At 41.5% G+C, this 18,122-nt stretch overlaps 1 protein-coding gene across 1 annotated transcript in view; it reads right to left on the bottom strand.

Moving 5' to 3' along the window:
- The window catches only part of LAMB4 (laminin subunit beta 4), a 112,938-nt gene that overhangs the window by 75,037 nt on the left and 19,779 nt on the right, over window positions 1-18,122 (bottom strand).

Genomic DNA, 18,122 nt, shown 5'->3' with positions numbered 1-18,122 from the left:
GGAGACAGACATGCATTATCTTAGTTAACTGCAAATTGTGGGAACCTTGAAATGTAAGTGTACCATTTTACCTTCACTATAACTATTTTAGTTTGTTTAAATCAATAAATATGTTTAAATAATTAGACCAGAGAGCAAGCGCTGCTCAGAAATATCTCCCACATCTCTGGACTTGGAAAATATTGAATAATTCTGGGGAGACATATATATATATAAAGTGACTGTAAAGGAAGAGGACCAGAAACAGTGTGCTATTATGAAAACAGCATGTTAAGAATAGACTGATGAAATAAAACAAGCAACCCTAAAATATGTATGGACCACAAACAACCTCAAATATCCAAAGCAATCTTAAGAAGAAAAAAGCTGGAGCCATCATGCTTCTTCATTTCAAACCATGTTATAGACCTACAGTAATCAAAGGAGTATGGTACTGGCATAAAAACGTACATAACTCAGTGGAATAGAATAGAGAGCCCAGAGATAAACCCACACATGTATGGTCAATTAATTTATGACAAAGGAACCAAGAGCATAAAATGGAAAAAGGACAGCCTCTTCTATAAATGGTGCTGGGAAAACTGGACAGCCACATGCAAAAGACTGAAACTGAACCATTATCTTACACCATATACAAAAATTAACTCAAAATGGTTAAAGACCTGATTGTAAGATCTGAAACTATACAATTCCTAGAAGAAAACATATGCAGTAAACTACGTGACACTGGTCCTGGCAATGATTTTTAGATTTGACACCAAATGCAAAGGCAACAAAAGCAAAACTAAGTGGGACTGAACTAAAAAGCTTCTGCACAGCAAAGGAAACCATCAACAAAATGAAAAGGCAACCTACCAAATATGAAAAAATATTTGCAAATCATATATCTGGAAAGAGATTAATATCCAAAATATATAAAATATTCATACAATTCAATAGCAAGACTCCAGCGTGGCTAACAGCGCGGACCCCAGACGGACATGAGACGCTAAGGCTGCTGCTGCTGCCACCAAGAAGCCTGTGTGCGAGCACAGGCCACTCTCCACACCTCTCTTCCGGGGAGCCTGTGCAGCCCGCCACCGCCACGGTCCCGGGATCCAGGGACAACTTCCCCGGGAGAACGCATGGCGCGCCTCAGGCCGGTGCAACGTCACGCCGGCCACTGCCGCCGCAGGCTCACCCTGCACTCCGTACCCCTCCCTCCCTGCGTACTGAGTGAGACAGCGTCCCCGAATCAGCGGCTCCTTTAACCCTGTCTTGGCTGAGCGAAGAACAGACGCCTCAGGCGACCTACACACAGAGGCGGCGCCAAATCCAAAGCTGAACCCTGGGAGCTGTGCGAACAAAGAGAAAGGGAAATCTCTCCCAGCAGCCTCAGGAGCAGTGGATTAAAGCTCCACCATCAACTCGATGTGCCCTGCATCTGTGGAATACCTGAATAGACAACGAATCATCCCAAATTGAGGAGGTGGACTTTCAGAGCAAGATTTATTATTTTTTCCCTTTTTCCTCTTTCTGTGTGTATGTGTATGCTTCTGTGTGAGATTTTGTCTGTATAGCTTTGCTTTTACCATTTGTCCTAGGGTTCTATCCATCCGGTTTTTTTGTTTTGTTTGTTAACTTTTTAAAAAAAATATTTCTTAATAATTATTTTTTTATTTTAATAACCTTATTTTATTTTACCTTACTTTATTTTCTTTTCTTTTATCCTCTTTCTTTCTACTTATTATCCTTTTTATTCTGAACCGTGTGGATGAAAGGCTCTTGGTGCTGCAGCCAGGAGTCAGTGCTGTGTCTGAGGTGGGAGAGCCAACATCAGGACACTGGTCCACAAGAGACCTCCCAGCTCCACGTAATATCAAACGGCAAAAATCTCCCAGAGATCTCCATCTCAACACCAACACCCAGCTTCACTCAACAACCAGCAAGCTACAGTGCTGGACACCCTATGCCAAACAACTAGCAAGACAGGAATACAACCCCACCCGATAGCAGAGAGGCTGCCTAAAATCATAATAAGGCCACAGACACCCCAAAACACACCACCAGATGTGGACCTGCACACCAGAAAGACAAGATCCAGCCTCATCCACCAGAACACAGGCACTAGTCCCCTCCAACTTTAGCCACTGGAGACAGACACCAAAAACAATGGGAACTACAAACCTGCAGCCTGCAAAAAGGAGACGCCAAACACAGTAAGATAAGCAAAATGAGAAGACAGAAAAACACATAGCAGATGAAGGAGCAAGGTAAAAACCCACCAGACCTAACAAATGAAGAGGAAATAGGCAGTCTACCTGAAAAAGAATTCAGAATAATGATAGTAAAGATGATCCAAAATCTTGGAAATAGAATAGAGAAAATGCAAGAAACATTTAACAAGGAACTAGAAGAAATAAGATGAAACAAGCAACGATGAACAACAAAATAAACGAAATTAAAAATACTCTAGATGGGATCAATAGCAGAATAACTGAGGCAGAAGAACAGATAAGTGACCTGCAAGATAAAATAGTGGAAATAACTACTGCAGAGCAGAATAAAGAAAAAAGAATGAAAAGAATTGAGGACAGTCTCAGAGACCTCTGGGACAACATTAAATACACCAACATTCGAATTATAAGGGTTCCAGAAGAAGAGGAGGAAAAGAAAGGGACTGAGAAAATATTTGAAGAGATTATAGTTGAAAACTTCCCTAATATGGGAAAGGAAATAGTTAATCAAGTCCAAGAAGCACAGAGAGCCCCATACAGGATAAATCCAAGGAGAAAGACTCCAAGACACATGTTAATCAAACTTTCAAAAATTAAATCCAAAGAAAACATATTAAAAGCAGCAAGGGAAAAACAACAGATAACACACAAGGGAATCCCCATAAGGTTAACAGCTGATCTTTCAGCAGAAACTCTGCAACCCAGAAGGGATTGGCAGGAGATATTTAAAGTGCTGAAGGAGAAATACCTACAACCAAGATTACTTTACCCAGCAAGGTTATCAATCAGATTTGATGGAGAAATAAAAACCTTTACAGACAAGCAAAAGCTGAGAGAGTTCAGCACCACCAAACCAGTTTTAAAACAAATGCTAAAGTAAATTCTCTAGGCAAGAAACATAAGAGAAGGAAAAGACGTATAATAACAAACCCAAAACAATTAAAAAAATAGGAATAGGAACATACATATCGATAATTACCTTAAATGTAAATGGATTAAATGCCCCCACCAAAAGACACAGACTGCCTGAATGGATACAAAAACAAGACCCATATATATGCTGTCTACAAGAACCCACTTCAGACCTAGAGACACATACAGACCGAAAGTGAGAGGATGGAAAAAGATATTCCATGAAAATGGAAACCAAAACAAAGCTGGAGTAGCAATTCTCATATCAGACAAAATAGACTTTAAACTAAAGACTATTAGAAGAGACAAAGAAGGACACTACATAATGATCAAGGGATCGATCCAAGAAGAAGATATAACAATTGTAAATATTTATGCATCCAACAAAGGAGCACCTCAGTACATAAGGCAACTACTAACAGCCATAAAAGGGGAAATCGACAGTAACACATTCATAGTAGGGGACTTTAACACCCCACTTTCACCAATGGACAGATCAGCCAAAATGAAGATAAAGAGGGAAACACAAGCTTTAAATGATGCATTAAACAAGATGGACTTAATTGATATTTATAGGACATTCCATCTAAAAACAACAGAATCCACATCTTTCTCAAGTGCTCATGAACATTCTCCAGGATAGATCATATCTTGGGTCACAAGTCAAGCCTTGGTAAATTTAAGAAAACTGAAATTGTATCAAGTATCTTTTCTGACCACAATGCTATCAGACTAGATATCAATTACAGTAAAAGATCTGTAAAAAATACAAACACATGGAGGCTAAACAATACACTACTTAAAAACGAAGTTATCACTGAAGAAATCAAAGAGGAAATAAAAAAATACCTACAAACAAATTACAATGGAGACACAATGACCCAAAACCTATGGGATGCAGCAAAAGCAGTTCTAAGAGGGAAGTTTATAGCAATACAATCCTACCTTAAGAAACAGGAAACATCTCGAATAAACAACCTAACCTTGCACCTAAAGCAATTAGAGAACGAAGAACAAAAAAACCCCAAAGTTAGCAGAAGGAAAGAAATCATAAAGATCAGATCAGAAATAAATGAAAAAGAAATGAATGAAATGATAGCAAAGATAAATAAAACTAAAAGCTGGTTCTTTGAGAAGATAAACAAAATTGATAAACCATTAGCCAGACTCATCAAGAAAAAAAGGGAGAAGACTCAAATCAATAGAATTAGAAATGAAAAAGGAGAAGTAACAACTGACACTGCAGAAATACAAAGGATCATGAGAGATTACTACAATCAACTCTATGCCAATAAAATGGACAACCTGGAAGAAATGGACAAATTCTTAGAAATGCACAACCTGCCAAGACTGAATCACGAAGAAATAGAAAATATGAACAGACCAATCACAAGCACTGAAATTGAAACTGTGATTAAAAATCTTCCAACAGGCTTCCCCGGTGGCACAGTGGTTGAGAGTCCGCCTGCCGATGCAGGGGACATGGGTTTGTGCCCCGGTCTGGGAAGATCCCACATGCCCCAGAGCAGCTGGGCCCATGAGCCATGGCTGCTGGGCCTGCGTGTCAGGAGTCTGTGCTCTGCAGCGGGAGAGGCCACGGCAGTAAGAGGTCCGCGTACCGCAAAAAAAAAAAAAAACCTTCCAACAAACAAAAGCCCAGGACCAGATGGCTTCATAGGCGGATTCTATCAAACATTTAGAGACGAGATAACACCTATCCTTCTCAAACTCTTCTAAAATATAGCAGAGGGAGGAAAACTCCCAAACTCATTCTACGAGGCCACCACCACGATACCACAACCATACAAGGATGTCACAAAGAAAAAAAACTACAGGCCAATATCACTGATGAACATAGATGCAAAAATCCTCAACAAAATACTAGCAAACAGAATCCAACACCACATAAAAAGGATCATACACCATGTTCAAGTGGGGTTTATTCCGGGAATGCAAGGATTCTTCAATATACACAAATCAATCAATGTGATACACCATATTAACAAATTGAAGGAGAAAAACCATATGATCATCTCAATAGATGCAGAGAAAGCTTTCGACAAAATTCAACACCCATTTATGATAAAAACCATCCAGAAAGTAGGCATAGAGGGAACTTTCCTCAACATAATAAAGGCCATATATGACAAACCCACAGCCAACATCGTCCTCAATGGTGAAAAACTGAAAGCATTTCCACTAAGATCAGGAACAAGACAAGGTTGCCCACTCTCACCACTCTTTTTTTTTTTTTTTTTTTTTGTGGTACACGGGCCTCTCACTGTTGTGGCCTCTCCTACCGCAGAGCACAGGCTCCGGACGCGCAGGCTCAACGGCTATGGCTCACGGGCCCAGCCGCTCCACGGCATGTGGGATCTTTCCCGACCGGGGCACGAACCCGTGTCCCCTGCATCGGCAGGTGGACTCTCAACCACTGTGCCACCAGGGAAGCCCCATGATTCACTTTGTTATACAGCAGAAACTAACACACCATTGTAAAGCAATTATACTCCAATAAAGATGTTAAATAAATAAATAAATAAATAGCAAAACCCCACAAACAACCCACTTGAAAAAATGGGCAGAGGATCTGAACAGATAGTTTTCCAAAGATGACATACAGATGGCCAACGGGTAAATGAAAAGATGTTCAACATCACTCATCATCAGGGAAATGCAAATCAAAACCACAAGGATATACCACCTCACACCTGTTAGAATGGCTGTTATCAAAAAGACAAGAAATAACAAGTGTTGTCAAAGATGTAGGAAAAAGGGAACGCTTTGGCACTGGTGGTGGGAATGTAAACTGGTGCAGCCACTTTGGAAAACAGCATGGAGGTTTCTCAAAAAATTAAAAATAGAGCTACCATATGATCCACCAATTTCACTTCTGGGTATTTATCAGAAGGGAATGAAAATACTAATTCAAAAAGACACATGCACCCCAATGTTCACCTCAGCACTATTTACAATAGCCAGGACATGGAAGCAACCTAAGTGTCCATCAACAGATGAATGGATAAAGAAATGTGGTATATATACAATGGAATATTATTCAGCCTAAAAGGAACAAAATCTTACCTTTTGCAACAACATGGATGAAACTTGACGGCATTATGCTACATGAAATAAATCAGACAGAGAAAGACAAATATTGATACCGTATGATCTCACTTTTATGTAGAATCTTAAGAAACCCTCCAAACCAAACTCATAAATGCAGAGAAAAGATTGATGGTTTCCAGGGGTGGGGATGGGTGAAATGGGTCAAGGGGGTCAAAAGGTACAAACTTCCAGTTATAAAATAAGTCACGGATTTAATATACAGCATGGCGATTACAGTTAATAACACTGTATTGTTTATTTGAAAGTTGCTAAGAAAATAGTTCTTAAAAGTTCTCATCACAAGGGAGAAAACTGTAACTATGTGTGACGATGGATGTTAACTAGATTACCGTGGTGATTGTTTTGCAATACATACAAATATGAATCATGTGGAACTCCCCGGTGGCACAGTGGTTAAGAATCCACAGCCAATGCCCTGGTCTGGGAAGACCCCACATACCGCGGAACAACAAAGCCAGTGTGCCACAACTATTGAGCCTGCTCTCTAGAGCCACAACTACTAAGCCCACGTGCCACAACTACTGAAGCCCGTGTGCCTAGAGCCCATGCTCCATAACAAAGAGAAGCCACAATGAGAAGCCCGCACATCGCAACGAAGAGTAGACCCTGCTCACCACAACTAGAGAAAGCCCACGCGCAGCAGCAAAGACCCAACGCAGCCGAAAATAAATTTATTTTAAAAATTAAAAGAGAAAAAATATGAATCATGTGAGACACCTGAAACTAATACAATGTGATATGTCAATTATATCTCAGTTTAAAAATTAGATTATTTGGGGGGTGATGAATGGTTTCTTTTTTTTGTGTGTGTGTGTGTGCGGTACACGGGCCTCTCACCGCTGCGGCCTCTCCCGTCGCGGAGCACAGGCTCCGGACACGCAGGCCCAGCGGCCATGGCTCACGGGCCCAGCCGCTCCGCGGCATGCGGGACCTTCCCGGACCGGGGCACGAACCCGCGTCCCCTGCATCGGCAGGCGGACTCTCAACCACTGCGCCACCAGGGAAGCCCCTTGGGGGGTGATGAAAATGTTATGGAGCTAAGTCCATATGGTGGGTGCAAAACACTGTGCCGGTGAATTGCTGTTCACTTTAAATGGTTAATTTTATGTTATGTGAATTTCACCTCAATTTTTAAAAGGCTCTAAAAGGTGAAAATAAGGTCAAGAGATAAGAGTGGGATGCTGTAATGAAATATATATCATATATATTTGATCTCATTCACTATAAAGACATCAAGGGACATGACATAGAGGGAAAAACATCACATAAAATGTCGACCAAATCTCTGAAACATGGTTAATAAAGTAAATCTGTCCTTCCCCAGCACAGAAAAATATGTTGCAAGGGTAAGTGCTATCATTCTTTTTGATTCGTCTTGGAAGGAGCACCTACAAGAAAGAAAAAGGAATAAGAAATGTTCAAATCTTTATTTTTGGAAATCTGTTGGTGGGGCAAAAGCTTGGATGAAGAGATTCTGGGAAATGAGATAAACAGTCATCTGTAGCAAAGGTGTAACAAAAAGTAACCACCTTCCCCACTTTTTTTTTTTCCAGTAGAAACTCAAACAACTCAAAGAAGGAACGTCATATGAAAAAGGATGCTGAGAGTACAAACAACTCCAGAGGGTAGAAGTTAGAAAAGGTAGAGCTTGACTGAGTATAAGGAAGGAATCTCTAACAGTTAAGGCTTCCCAATAGAGCAGTGACCCTCTCATCATTGGAGGCGTCCAGGCAGGGGCTGGCACAGCACTAGTTGTGGCTTTGGTATACAGGACAAGTGCATCGGTAGACATCAGATGACCCTCAAGGTCTCTTGTATCTTTTTGGTGCTGTGTTTCCAAGGGATTCCACTTTTAAGGAAAGAAATAAAGATGAAAAAAATGAATATCCTGATTCTAAGAAACCATTATGTAAGATTTATACATGTTTGCTTTGGACTAATAAAAACAAACCCCTCAAGTCTAAAGCAATGCTTACATAACCACCAGTTAGGTTATTAGTGAGTTTAGTGGAAAAAATCCAGTCTGGAAACACTGAAGCAAACAGTTGTCTGACAGAATCTTTTAATTCCTTTCTTTATATATTTATTTTTGCTGCGTTAGGTCTTCACTGTTGCGTGCGTGCTTTCTCTAGTTGCGCTGAGGGGGGGCTATTCTTCATTGCAGTGTGCGTGGTTCTCATTGCGGTGGCTTCTCATCGCGGAGCATGGGCTGTAGGCATGCAGGCTTCAGTAATTGTGGCACGTGGGCTCAGGAGTTGTGGCTCGCTGGTTCTAGAGTGCAGGCTCAGTAGTTGTGGCGCACGGGCTTAGCTGCTCTGTGGCGTGTGGGATCTTCCCGGACCAGGGCTCGAACCCATGTCCTCTGCATTGGCAGGTGGATTCTTAACCACTGAGCCACCAGGGAAGTCCTCTTTTGGTTTTCAATTGTTTGTTATTGGATTGTGACTGCTGACAAAAATCTTACTGTGGAAAACCAACATTGGGTTCTGTTAAGTTTGGGAAAAAAGCCCACAATTTTCTTCTAATCAAAGCCAGTTGCTTCTAGGAAGGAGCAACAAACTGAGTTTATTTTGTAAGTAGCCGAAAGGGGAAAAGCTCAGCTTTACTTGGGAGACACTCCAAAGGGTCAGCAGTGAGTTCCAGAGTATAATTTAATTATACACAGAAATGTTCTTTGGGACATTTACTTTGAAATAACCCTATGTACGGTCTTTAGAGTAGAAGTCCAATAAAATCTCTTGGTGGCACGCAATTTAATTCCAGCAAACTTATACTATCAGCAGTGGAGTCTACCAAATATTTGTTTTTTCTGTGTCACATTTGACTGTGTCTTAAATCATAGAAGACTTAAAATTTGTCATCTCTCAGGCCTGGAATCTGATCATGTAAACATTTAGGCTCAAACTAGGACAACTTAGAGAAAATTTATATGAGAACACTGGTCAGTCTTAATACACATCATTTGTATACACACACACACACATAAACATGTGTTTAGGTAAACTGGGAGAAACTGGGAAGTCTCATAATGGTCATTTTTACAAGCTCCTCATTTGCCTTTCCTCAAGAAATTCCTTACTTACAAAGGATGGTTTCTTAATTTCATATCAGAGGTACTAGTTTTCTTTCCTTGTTTTCCTCCAAAAGCACCATCAAGTTAATACTAAGTGGTTCTTAACGAACGAGACTCTGGTTGATACATGTGAAATATTTGGTTTAGTTATTTCCAATCTCTTTCCAGACTCCTAAATTATCTGTTTCAAAACTGTATTTCCCTCGGACTTCTCTGGTGGTGCAGTGGTTAAGAATCCGCCTGCCTGCACGAGGACACGGGTTCGAGCCTTGCTCTAGTCTAGAAAGATCCCACATGCCATGGAGCAACTAAGCCCGTGCACCACAACTACTGAGCCTGTGCTCTAGAGCCCACGTGCCTAGAGCCCATGCTCTGCAACAAGAGAAGCCACCGCAATGAGAAACCCAGGCACCGCAACTAGAGAAAGGCCGCACGCAGCAACGAAGAACCAACACAGCCAAAAATAAATTAATTTTAAAAAGCCCTATCTTCCTGATTCCATCTAAGAGAGAAATTTCATCTTCTTTTACAAATGCAGAGCTTTATAAACATTAATAAAGGTTGTATACGTATATGTGTGTGTGAGAGAGAGAGACAGAGTAAGAAACAGAGACACAGAGAGAGACAGAAGGAGTTTGATCACAGATTCTGGTTAAAAAAAATATGACACCTAGGACACTGATTTAAAGAAATATATTTTCTGAGGATCCTGTATTACTTCAAACAGGTCATGTAAGGTAAACTTTTATACAATCAGCTACCCACTGAGTGATCTGAGCAAAAAAACCTTCATTTATGCTAATTCCACATCACGAATATTTAACGTTTGAAATCTAGGACACTGCATGTATTTGGGTGTCTACTGATTTACTTTTGCTCAAGACTTCAATTTATGTATTATGATTATATAAAGTTTGAAATTGGAGTCTCATAGCAAGTTCCGCCTGCCACCAATATAAAATAACATTATACTGACGATACAGCCTAAGAAGCAGGATTTCTGGGTATCGGGAGAGGCCATCTACCATGGGTCCTGGGCATCTGAACAGTGTTGCTGAGTGTGTTAACAATGCAAGGCCTTGATGGCTCTTTGCTCAGGCCATTTCTCCACATTGTGTTTGTAGTAAGCTACCTTGAGGGATGAGGTAACATTTTCCCCCAGAAAAAGAACGGGCTTGCTTCCACTTGCTATAAAAGCAATGAATTCTCCAAACTCAGTGTTCCTGGGCTGTAACGTAAGCTCATTAGCTGTGCAGGATCCAGATGGTATCCTCTGAGTTGCCCCATGGGCCTTGGGGACATGGGAACTCACACAGATACAAACATCTCGTTGCTTACCGTGCCATCAGCAATAAAGTCCTCTGTCTTTGATCCAGGAGTTTCATGTCTTCTGCCAGCATCCATGAAACAATAACAAGCTAACCTGTTAGCCTGCCAGTAGGGTTAAGATCTCGGACCCAGTAACTCACACTGGGCATTTGAAGTCAGGTTGGAGTATCTTTCTAAACAACAATCTACAGCACTACTGGGGTGAGAGTGAGGCAAGCGGGGTGCCCAGGGCACACAATTTAAGGAGGCGCTTGCTGTCAGCCGTGTACTCACATGACTCAGAGTGACAGTGTCCTTAAATTTGGGGACCTAGGTGTTTTCTTGCCTCTCCCTAGTCTCAGTCCTGTAGGGAAAGGCAAATTAATGATGAGATACTATTTCGTTAGCAAAAATTAAGCGTGGAGGAGCTTCAGGATGGCGGAAGAGTAAGACACGGAGATCACCTTCCTCCCCACAGATACACCAGAAATACATCTACACGTGGAACAACTCCTACTGAACACCTACTGAACGCTGGCAGAAAACCACAGACCTCCCAAAAGGCAAGAAACCCCCCCATGTACCTGGGTAGGGCAAAAGAAAAAAGAATAAACAGAGACAAAAGAATAGGGACAGGACCTGCATCAGTGGGAGGGAGCTGTGAAGGAGGAACGGTTTCCACACAGTAGGAAGCCCCTTCGCGGGCGGAGACTGCGGGTGGCGGTGGGGGCAGCTTCGGGGCCGCGGAGGACAGCACAGCAACAGGGGTGCGGAGGGCAAAGCGGAGAGATTCCCGCACAGAGGATCAGGGCCGACCGGCACTCACCAGCCCGAGAGGCTTGTCTGCTCACCCGCCGGGCGAGTGGGGCTGGGAGCTGAGGCTCGGGCTTCGGTCGGAGCGCAGGGAGAGGACTGGGGTTGGCGGCGGGAACACAGCCTGCAGGGGATTAGTGTGCCACGGCTGGCCGGGAGGGAGTCCGGGGAAAAGTCTGGACCTGCCGAAGAGGCAAGAGACATTTTCGTCCCTCTTTGTTTCCTGGTGCGCGAGGACAGGGGATTAAGAGCGCTGCTTAAAGGAGCTCCAGAGATGGGCGCAAGCCGCGGCTAAAAGCGCGGACCCCAGAGACGTGCATGAGACGCTAAGGCTGCTGCTGCTGCCGCCACCAAGAAGCCTGTGCGTGAGCACAGGTCACTATCCACACCCCCCTTCCGGGGAGCCTGTGCAGCCCGCCACTGCCAGGGGCCCGGGATCCAGGGACAACTTCCCTGGGAGAATGCACTGTGCGCTTCAGGCTGGTGCAACGTCATGCCGGCCTCTGCCGCCGCAGGCCCGCCCCGCATTCCGTGCCCCTCCCTCACCCCGGCATGAGTGAGCCAGAGCCCCCGAATCAGCGGCTCCTTTAACCCCATCCTGTCTGAGCGGGGAACAGACACCCTCCGGTGACCTACACGCAGCGGCGGGGCCAGATCTAAAGCTGAACCCCGGGAGCTGTGTGAACAAAGAAGAGAAAGGGAAATCTCTCCCAGCAGCTTCAGGAGCAACGGATAAAATCTCCACTATCAACTTGATGTACCCTGCACCTGTGGAATACATGAATAGACAACGAATCATCCCCAATTGAGGAGGTGGACTTTGGGAGCAAAGCAATATATATATTTTGTGCCCTTTTTCTCTTTTTGTGAGTGTGTATGTGTATCCTTCTGTGTGTGATTTTGTCTGTATAGCTTTGCTTTTACCATTTGAACTAGGGTTTTGTCTGTCCATTTTGGTTTTTTTTACACTTCTAAAACTTTTTTTCTTAAAAATTATTTTTTATTTTAATAACTTTATTTTACTTTATTTCATTTTATTTTATCTTTCTTTCTCTCTCGCTCTTCCTTTCTTTCTAATTTTTCTCCCTTTTATTCTGAGCCATGTGGATGACAGGCTCTTTGTGCTCCAGCCAGGTGTCAGGGCTGTGCTTCTGAGGTGGGAGAGCCCAGTTCAGGACACTGGTCCACAAGAGACCTCCCAGCTCCACGTAATATCAAACGGCGAAAATCTCCCAGAGATCTCCATCTCAAGGCCAAGACCCAGCTTCACTCAATGACCAGAAAGCTACAGTGCAGGACACCCTATGCCAAACAACTAGCAAGACAGGAACACAACCCCATGCATTAGAAGAGAGGCTGCCTAAAATCAGAATAAGGCCAGACACCCCAAAACACACCACCAGATGTGGACCTGCCCACCAGAAAGACAAGATCAGTCTCATTCACCAAAACACAGGCACTAGTCCCCTCCAATAGCAAGCCTACACAACCCACTGAACCAAGCTTAGCCACTGGGGACAGACACCAAAAACAACGGCAACTATGAACCTGCAGCCTGTGAAAAGGAGACCCCGAACACAGTAAGTTAAGCAAAATGAGAAGACAGAAAAACAGAGCAAATGAACGAGCAAGGCAAACACCCACCAGACCTAACAAATGAACAGGAAATAGGCAGTCTATGTGAAAAAGAATTCAGAATGATAGTAAAGATGATCCAAAATCTCGGAAATAGAGAAAATACAAGAAACATTTAACAAGGACCTAGAAGAAATAGAGAGCAAACAAACAGTGAGGAACAACACAACACATGAAATTAAAAATTCTCTAGAAGGGATCAATAGCATAATAACTGAGGCAGCAGAACGGATAAGTGACCTGCAAGATAAAATAGTGGAAATAACCACTGCAGAGCAGAATAAAGAGAAAAGAAAGAAAAGAACTGAGGACAGTCTCAGAGACCTCTGGGACAACATTAAATGCACTAACATTTGAATTACAGGGGTCCCAGAACAAGAAGAGAAAAAGAAAGGGACTGAGAAAATATTTGAAGAGATTAAAGTTGAAAACTTCCCTAATACGGGAAAGGAAATAGTCAATCAAGTCTAGGAAGTGCAGAGTCCCATACAGGATAAATCCAAGGAGAAACATGCCAAGGCGCATATTAATCAAACTCTCAAAAATTAAATACAAAGAAAACATATTAAAAGCAGCAAGGGAAAAACAACTAATAACATACAAGGGAATCCCCATAAGGTTAACAGCTGATCTTTCAGCACAAACTCTGCAAGCCAGAAGGGAGTGGCAAGACATATTTAAAGTGATGGAAGGGAAAAACCTACAACCAAGATTACTCTACCCAGCAAGGATCTCATTCAGATTTGACAGAGAAATTAAAACCTTAACAGACAAGCAAAAGCTAAGAGAATTCAGCACCACCAAACCAGCTTTACAACAAATGCTAAAGCAACTCCTCTAGACAGGAAACACAAGAGAAGGAAAAGACCTACAATAACAAACCCAAAACAATTAAGAAAATGGTAATAGGGACATACATGTCGATAATTACCTTAAATATAAATGGATCAAATGCTCCAACCAAAAGACAAAGACTGCCTGAATGGATACAAAAACAAGACCCATATATATGCTGGCTACAAGAGACCCACTTCAGACCTAGGGACACATACAGACTGAAAGTGAGGGGATGGAAAAAGATATTCCATGAAAATGGAAATCAAAAGCAAGATGGAGTAGCAATTCTCATATCAGACAAAAATGACTTTAAAATAAAGACTACTACAAGAGACAAAGAAGGACAGTACATAATGATCAAGGGATCAATCCAAGAAGAAGATATAACAATTGTAAATATTTATGCACCCAACATAGGAGCACCTCAATACATAAGGCAAATACTAACAGCCATAAAAGGGGAAATCAACAGTAACACAATCACAGTAGGGGACTTTAACACCCAACTTTCACCAATGGACAGATCAGCCAAAATGAAAATAAAGAGGGAAACACAAGCTTTAAATGATACATTAAACAAGATGGACTTAATTGATATTTATAGGACATTCCATCCCAAAACAACAGAATATATATTCTCCTCAAGTGCTCATGGAACACTCTCCAGGATAGATCATATCTTGGGTCACAAATCAAGCCTTGGTAAATTTAAGAAAATTGAAATTGTATCAAGTATCTTTTCCGACCACAACACTATGAGACTAGATATCAATTACAGGAAAATATCTGAAAAAATACAAACACATGGAGGCTAAACAATACACTACTAAATAACCAAGAGATCACTGAAGAAATCAAACAGAAATCAGAAAATACCTAGAAACAAATGACAATGAAAACACGACGACCCAAAACCTATGGGATGCAGCAAAAGCAGTTCTAAGAGCGAAGCTCATAGCAATACAATCCTACCTTAAGAAACAAGAAACATCTCAAACAGCCTAACCTTACACCTAAAGCAATGAGGGAAGGAAGAACAAAAAAACCTCACAGTTAGCAGAAGGAAAGAAATCATAAAAATCAGATCAGAAATAAATGAAAAAGAAATGAAGGAAACGATAGCAAAGATCAATAAAAGTAAAAGCTGGTTCTTTGAGAAGATAAACAAAATTGATAAACCATTAGCCTGACTCATCAAGAAAAAAAGGGAGAAGACTCAAATCAATAGAATTAGAAATGAGAAAGGAGAAATAACAACTGACACTGCAGAAATACAAAGGATCATGAGAGATTACTACAAGCAACTCTATGCCAACAAAATGGACAACCTGGAAGAAATGGAGAAATTCTTAGAAATGCACAACCTTCTGAGTCTGAACCAGGAAGGAATACAAAATATGAACAGACCAATCACAAACACTGAAATGAAACTGTGATATAAAATCTTACAACAAACAAAAGCCCAGGACCAGATGTCTTCACAGGCGAATTCTATCAAACATTTAGAGAAGAGCTAACACCTATCCTTCTCAAACGCTTCCAAAATATACCAGAGGGAGGGACACTCCCAAACTCATTCTACGAGGCCACCATCACCCTGATACCAAAACCAGAGAAAGATGTCAGTGAGAAAGAAAACTACAGGCCAGTATCACTGATGAACATAGATGCAAAGATCCTCAACAAAATACTAGCAAACAGAATCCAACAGCACATGAAATGGATCATACAACATGATCAAGTGTGGTTTATTCCAGGTATGCAAGGATTCTTCATTATACACAAATCAATCAAGGTGATACATCATATTAACAAACTGAAGGAAAAAAACCATATGATCATCCCAAAAGATGCAGAGAAAGCTTTTGAGAAAATTCAACACCCATTTATGATAAAAACCTCCAGAAAGTAGGCATAGAGGGAACTTTCCTCAACATAATAAAGACCATATATGACAAACCCACAGCCAACATCATCCTCAATGGTGACAAACTGAAAGCATTTCCACTAAGATCAGGAACAAGACAAGGTTGCCCACTCTCACCACTCTTATTCAACATAGTTTTGGAAGTTTTAGCCACAGCAATCAGAGAAGAAAAGGAAATAAAAGCAATCCAAATTGGAAAAGACGAAGTAAACCTGTCACTTTGCAGATGACATGATACTATACATAGAGAATCCTAAAGATGCTACCAGAAGACTACCAGAGCTAATCAATGAATTTGGTAATGTAGCAGGATACAAAATTTATGCACAGAAATCTCTAGCATTCCTATACACTAATGATGAAAAATCTGAAAGTGCAATTAAGAAAACACTCCCATTTACCACTGCAACAAAAAGAATAAAATATCTAGGAATAAACCTACTTAAGGAGACAAAAGACCTTTATGCAGAAAATTATAAGACAACGATGAAAGAAATTAAAGATGATACAAATAGATGGAGAGACATACCATGTCCTTGGATTGGGGAATCAACACTGTGAAAATGACTCTAGTACCCAAAGCAATCTACAGATTCAATGCAATCCCTATCAAACTACCACTGGCATTTCCCACAGAACAAGAACAAAAATTTCACAATTTGTATGGAAACACAAAAGACCCCGAGTAGCCAAAGCAATCTCGAGAAAGAAAAATGGAGCTGGAGGAATCAGGCTCCCTGACTTCAGACTATACTACAAAGCTACAATAATCAAGACAGCATGGTACTGGCACAAATGCAGAAATATAGATCAATGTAACAGGATAGTAAGCCCAGAGATAACCCCACGCACATATGGTCACCTTATCTTTGATAAAGGAGGCAAGAATATACAGTGGAGAAAAGATGGCCTCTTCAATAAGTGGTGCTGGGAAAACTGGACAGTTAAATGTCAAAGTATGAAATTAGAACACTCCCTAACACCATACTCAAAAATAAACTCAAAATGGATTAAAGACCTAAATGTAAGGCCAGACACTATCAAACTCTTGGAGGAAAACATAGGCAGAACACTCTATGACACAAATCAACAGCAAATCCTTTTTGACCCACCTCCTAGAGAAATAGAAATAAAAATAAACAAATGGGACCTAATGAAACTTAAAAGCTTTTGCACAGCAAAGGAAACCATAAACAATACGAAAAGACACCCCTCAGAATGGGAGAAAATATTTGCAAATGAAGCAACTGACAAAGGATTAATCTCCAAAATTTACAAGCAGCTCATTCAGCTCAATATCAAAAAACAAACAACCCATCCAAAAATGGGCAGAAGACCTAAATAGACATTTCTCCAATGAAGATATACAGATTGCCAACACATGAAAGAATGCTCAACATCATCAATCATTAGAGAAATGCAAATGAAAACAATGAGATATCATCTCACACCGGTCAGAATGGCCATCATCAAAAAATCTACAAACAACAAATGCTGGAGAGGGTGTGGAGAAAAGGGAACCCTCTTGCACTGCCGGTGAGAGTGTAAATTGATACAGCCACTATGGGGAACAGTATGGAGGTTCCTTAAAAAACTAAAAATAGAACTACCGGGCTTCCCTGGTGGCACAGTGGTTAAGAGTCCGCCTGCAGATGCAGGGGACACGGGTTCGTGCCCTGGTCCAGGAAGATCCCGCATGCTGTGGAGCGGCCGGGCCCGAGGGCCACGGCTGCTGGGCCTGCACGTCCGGAGCCTGTGCTCCGCAACGGTAGAAGCCACAGCAGTGCTGAGGCCCGCTTTCTGCAAAAAAATAAATAAATAAATAAAATAAAAATAGAACTACCATACGACTCAGCAATCCCACTACTGGGCATATACCCTGAGAAAACCATAATTCAAAAAGACTCATGTACCACAATGTTCATTGCAGCTCTATTTACAATAGCCAGGACATGGAAGCAACCTAAGTGTCCATTGACAGATGAATGGATTAAGATGTGGCACATATATACAATGGAATATTACTCAGCCATAAAAAGAAACGAAATTGAGTTATTTGTAGTGAGATGGATGGACTCAGAGTCTGTCATACAGAGTGAACTAAGTCAGGAAGAGAAAAACAAATACCGTATGCTAACACATATATATGGAATCTAAGGGAAAAAAAGGTCATGAAAAACCTAGGGGCAAGACAGGAATAAAGACACAGACCTACTAGAGAATGGACTTGAGGATATGGGGAGGGGGAAGGGTCAGCTGTGACAAAGTGAGA

The sequence above is a fragment of the Phocoena phocoena genome, chromosome 9, assembly GCF_963924675.1.
Source record: "Phocoena phocoena chromosome 9, mPhoPho1.1, whole genome shotgun sequence".
NCBI classification, from domain to species: Eukaryota; Metazoa; Chordata; class Mammalia; order Artiodactyla; family Phocoenidae; genus Phocoena; species Phocoena phocoena.
The sequence above is the reverse complement of the archived record's forward strand: the minus strand, read 5'-3'. Positions and strand labels throughout refer to the sequence as shown.